Raw genomic sequence first — 6,157 nt, 5'->3', positions numbered from 1 at the left:
GGAGGCGGGGGCCGGCCTCGGGCCGAACGGGCCGGCGGCTGGGAGGCGGCGGGGATGTGGTCCGTCCGCCACGTGGCGACGCCTGGCTGGCTGCGGCGATGCGTCCGGTCGGATCGGACGTGTCCGGCCGGCGCGGTGGATCTTTTTTTTTTGACTAGGGTTTGGACGGGGAAGAAGATCCGAATTTGAAGGGGTGCTATTTATAGGCATAAGTGGAGCTAGGAGAGTCCAAATGAGGTGCGGTTTTCGGCCACGCGATCGTGATCGAACGCTCTAGGACATGGAGCAGAGTTTGGTGTGTTTTGGGCCAAATTTGAGGGGTGTTGGGCTGCAACACACACGAGGCCTTTTCGGTCCCTCGGTTAACCGTTGGAGTCTCAAACGAAGTCCAAATGATACGAAACTTGACAGACGGTATACCGGTAGTAAACCTAGGCCACTTGGCAAGTCTCGGTCCAATCCGGAAATGTTTAACCCCTACACACGAAAGAAAGCTAGAAATGACCACCGGAGGAGAACGAAGCACCGGAATGCAAAACGGACAACAGGGAAAAAGCTCGAATGCATGAGATGAACACGTATGCAATTGCAATTTACATGATGATATGATATGAGATGCATGAAAAAGAAAACAACACACGGAGACAAAGAAACCCGAACCCGAGAAATAAATATAACTTAACGCCGGAAACAGCAAGAGTTGGAGTACAAATTGGGAAAGTTACATCTGGGGCGTTACAACACTCCACCACTACGAAAAGATCTCGTCCCGAGATCTAGGACTGAAAGAACTCTGGGTACTCAGAACGGAGGTGATCCTCGCGTTCCCAGGTAGCTTCACGGTCGGAATGGTGTGACCACTTGACTTTGAGAAATTTGATTGACTTGTTGCGGGTCTTGCGTTCAGTCTCTTCAAGAATAGCAACTGGGTGCTCCCGATAGGAGAGATATTCTTGGAGCTCAATGTCCCTCGAAGTTGACAGTGCGGTCAGGAGTCTTGAAGCACTTTCGAAGCCGAGAGACGTGGAACACATCATGAACATTTGCAAAGTTTGAAGGAACCTCGAGTTGATAGGCGAGGTCGCCTCTCTTGCTGACAATCTTGAAAGGTCCCACGTATCTAGGGGCAAGCTTCCCTTTGATACCGACGTGACGAGTACCTTTCATAGGAGAGACACGGAGGTAAACATGATCTCCGATCTCGAAAGCCAAATCACGGTGCTTACTATCATAGTAGCACTTCTGGCGGGATTGGGCTGCTTTGAGGTTATCACGAATGACTTTGCACATTTCTTCTGCTTCTGTGATTAAGTCATTACCCAGCAGCTGACGTTCACCGGTTTTAGACCAGTTGAGAGGGGTACGACACTTCCTGCCATATAGAATTTCAAATGGGGCCTTGCCCGAACTTGCTTGAAAACTGTTATTGTAGGAGAATTCAGCATAAGGAAGACAATCCTCCCACTTCATGCCGAAGGAGATCACACAAGCCCTGAGCATATCTTCAAGAATCTGGTTGACACGCTCGACTTGACCGCTTGTTTGAGGATGGAAAGCAGTGCTGAAGCGGATGTTAGTGCCCATGGCCTTCTGAAAAGAATCCCAAAACTTGGAGGTAAAGATGCTGCCACGGTCTGAAGAGATCACTTGAGGAATACCGTGCAGAGAGACAATGCGAGAGGTATAGAGTTCCGCCAATTGAGCTGCATTGATCGACTCCTTGATAGGCAGAAAGTGAGCCACTTTGGTGAGCTTGTCGATGACAACGAATATAGCATCATTGCCACGCTTGGACTTTGGAAACCCAGTCACGAAGTCCATTTCAATGTGGTCAAACTTCCATTCTGGAATGGCAAGAGGTTGGAGGAGACCTGCTGGCCTTTGGTGTTCTGCCTTCACTCTTCTGCAGACATCACATTCATTCACGAATTGAGCGATCTCGCGCTTCATTCGAGTCCACCAATAAGCTTGCTTGAGGTCCTGATACATCTTCGTGCTCCCAGGGTGGATGGAGAGGAGAGAATTGTGAGCCTCGTTCATGATCACTTTACGAAGTTCACCTTTGGGCACAACAATACGATCCTCGAAGAAGAGAGTGTCCTTGTCATCAAGGCGGTAGCACTTGTACTTGGACTGACTCTTGGCAATCCCAATCTTCACCTTTTTCACCATAGCATCAAGAAGCTGGGCTTGACGAATCTGGTCTTCTAAGGTAGGAGAGACTTGAAGGTTGGCGAGGAAACCTTGAGGAACAACTTGCAGATTAAGTTTGCGGAAAGCTTCACAAAGCTCGGGTTGATAAGGCTTGAGAATCAGACTGTTGCAGTAGGCCTTTCTGCTCAAAGCGTCAGCAATCACATTGGCCTTGCCTGGAGTATACTCAATACTCGGATTATATTCTTGAATCATTTCGACCCATCGAGTTTGCCTTAGGTTGAGATTAGGCTGAGTGAAGATGTATTTGAGACTCTTGTGATCAGTGAAAATGTCCACTTTTCTTCCCAGTAGAATATGTCTCCAAGTCAACAGAGCATGCACAACTGCCGCCAACTCGAGATCATGAGTGGGGTAGTTCTTCTCATTAGGCTTCAACTGGCGAGATGTATAAGCAACAACTTTCTTCTCTTGCATCAATACAGCGCCAAGACCTTGGAGAGAGGCATCACAAAAGACCTCGTACGGCTTGGATTCATCAGGCGGAGTCAGAACTGGAGCAGTGATCAATTTCTCTTTCAAAGTGTTGAAAGCAATATCACACTCCGGAGACCAAACGTACTTGACGTGCTTCTGAAGAAGATTTGAGAGAGGCTTCGCAATCTTGGAAAAGTTTTCAACGAATCTTCGGCAATAGCTTGCGAGACCGAGAAAACTGCGGAGTTGCTTCACGTTCTGAGGAGGTTCCCAATTCACAATTGCCGACACCTTCTCGGGATTCACGGAAATGCCCTTGGCAGAGATGATATGACCAAGATAAAGAACCTCATCGAGCCAAAATTCACACTTGGAGAACTTGGCGTAGAACTGATGTTCCCTGAGCTTATCGAGAACCAAACGCAAATGCTTGGCATGATCTTCCTTGTTCTTGGAGAAAACCAGAATGTCATCGAGATAGACCAAAACGAAGTCATTGGTGTAGGCGTTGAAGATGAAGTTCATCATACGAGAGAACGTCGGAGGAGCGTTGGCGAGGCCAAAAGACATGACAGTGTATTCATATGAACCAAAGCTTGTTCTGAATGCTGTCTTGGGAATATCTTCTTCACGAATGCGAATCTGGTGATAACCCATACGAAGATCAAGCTTGGAGAATACTTGGGCACCTTTGAGTTGTTCGAACAGCTCATTGATGTTGGGAAGTGGATATTTGTTCTTGATGGTCTTCTTGTTCACTGGACGGTAATCAACACAAAGTCGGTCCGTTCCATCCTTCTTCTTCACAAAAAGAACACCACAACCCCACGGAGAAGTACTAGGCCGAATGAGACCCATTCTTTCTTGCTCATCGAGTTGCTTCTTCAGCTCCTTCAACTCTTCAGGTCCGAGTTTGTAAGGACGTTTGCACACAGGTTCTGTGCCAAGCTCAAGTTCAATAAAGAATTCAACTGGCCGGTGCGGAGGCATTCCTGGGAGCTCTTCTGGAAAGACGTCTTGATATTCGCAAACGATTGGAATTTGAGAGATGGCATCCAATTCACCCTTCTCATTGAGAGAAAACAGACGGATAGTATTATCCTGAGCGGCAAAGATAATTACATCCTCAGACTAATGAGTCAATTGAATCTGCCTGGCAGCACAATCAAGATGAGCCTTGTGCTTAGAAAGCCAATCCATTCCGAGAATAAGATCAATATCCGAGTTACCAAGAACCACCGGAGAAGAGAGAAACTTGTAATCGCCCAATGTGATAGAAACATCTGGGGCAAACGCGCTTGCATTCATAAATTTACCCGGAGAAACCACAGATAACTGTCTAGGCAAATCTTGCAAAGGCAACTCATGCTTAGAAACAAATGGCCTCGAGATGAAACAATGCGATGCACCCGTGTCAAAAAGAACTTTTGCAGGAACATCGTTAACAGGAAGGTTACCCATGATCACATCTGACGAGTCCTCTGCCTGAGCTGCATTCATCAAATTGACCTTGGCATGCTTGGGGTTATGCTTGATCACAGCTGTACTTGCCGATCTCACAGGAGGAGGAGGAAGACGCCTCTGGTTGAAACACTTGTTGGCATAGTGACCCTTCTGTTGGCACTTGTTGCACGTGACCTCTGAAAGCGGACGGTGATACGAAGCACTCGATCTTGGAGCTTGAGACAAAGTCTTGTTCTGAAAGCCAGGGTTGGGTGGGTGGGAATAACCACTGCCACCTTTGCTCTTCTGCTGAAACGGCTGACGGAACGAAGGAGGAGGAAGCCAAAACTTCTGCTGCTTGGCCACTTGAGTAGAGGAAGAAGGAGTAACATCTCTGACTCGCTTCCTGGAAGCATATCACCTCAACTGAGCAGCCTCTTGCTTCAGTGCCATGTTGTAGAACTCATCGTATCTCAAGGGCTCGAAGAGAACAAGAGCGAGCTGAATATCTTCTCTGAGACCACCCCTGAACTGGTATATCATGCTCTTCTCATCAGGCACGTCCTGCTTGGCAAAGCGGGCAAGCTTCTGGAACAATTTGTTGTAGTCATAGACAGACAAAGAGCCTTGCTTCAGATTGCGGAATTCCTCGCGCTTGCTTTCAACCACGCTCTGCGGAATATGATGAGCTCGGAAATCTCGACGGAAATCATCCCAAGTGATAACACGTCCACCTCTGGAGTCCTTGTACTGCTGGAACCATTCTGCAGCTTGATCTTTGAGTTGGAAGGAAGCGAACTTGACAAAGTCATTAGGTCTGACGTTACTGCACTCGAAATGCTTACACAGATCCACAAGCCAATCGTCAGCATCGGTTGCCTCAACACAATTGCTGAAAGTCTTTGGCCCGTTAGCAAGGAACTGGTTGAGTGTAGCAAAGTGACTCTGATTGCTGCCTTGATTCCCTTGACTGCCTTGATTGCGCTCTTGAAGAATTTGCATGATCAGCTGAGTGTTTGCATTGGTTGCGGCCATCACAGCTTGCCATGCCTCTGGAGGAGGTGGAGGCGGTGGCAGATCTTGATTCTGGTTCTGACTGGTGCTCTTAGCGGGAGCCATCCTGAAGAGGTTGACCACCATTAGCACATAGTCAGATAAATGAAGCTGAAACCAACGGAATGAAAATTGCAACATAAAGTCTTCACATCCGAACAAAATGAACGAATGCATTCCTCTTCAAATGGTCACATATCCATAAATTGAGAAGCCACGTAGAATTAAGGTAGAAAAATAAATCAACAAGGTACGGATCAAGAACGAATAATCGGTAAGAAATCCCAATCTCAAACCAATATCCGTGGAAGAAGAACTAGAGCTACTAGAATTCCCACCTATGAAACTCCCGAACTTTTCCGGTTATGCAATCAGGTGTTGGGGATACAGGGGAAGCATAATATCTCACCCAAACTAGCAAATCCTACATCCAGCTGTATCCATCCTTCAACACATAACCAAGAAAACTTCGGAAACCATCTACCTCAACCTTCGAAAAGCATCCGTTATACAAGTTATGGCGATACTCCCGAACTCCCGCCCCAGTACTGGGTGGCGTCCAGGTTATCTCACCAACGAACTGCATAAAAGAGATTTTCGATGTCGGCGAACATATCTCAAGTATTCCAGAATTGCAACGATAAAATTATGATGACAACACCTAAGAGCTCAACTCCCCGGGACACTTCCACTAAACCCGTGACAGGAGGCACCAAGTCAGTATTCTCATCATAAGCCATCGGAACAATTCCAAGATACTCGCGTGATCCTAAATTTTTTTTTTTAGTGAAATTTGAGAAGAGAAGAGTCAAAACTCTACGTCAAGATGCCTTACCAGAGCGATGAGGAGACTAGGAAGTAAAAAGAATTCCTAACTCTCCGATATATAATTCCTAAATGACTCAAAACATTTTTCTAGACACAACTCGACTGCTAAAAACGATCAAGCAATGGGGCTCCTAAGGTCGGGGAAGGCTCTGATTACCAACTTGTAACGCCCTCGATGCGGCTATAGCTCCCACGTGTCGAG

Source organism: Triticum dicoccoides, chromosome 6A (genome assembly GCF_002162155.2).
Source record: "Triticum dicoccoides isolate Atlit2015 ecotype Zavitan chromosome 6A, WEW_v2.0, whole genome shotgun sequence".
Classification (NCBI taxonomy): Eukaryota; Viridiplantae; Streptophyta; class Magnoliopsida; order Poales; family Poaceae; genus Triticum; species Triticum dicoccoides.
This window is presented reverse-complemented; position numbering follows the sequence as displayed.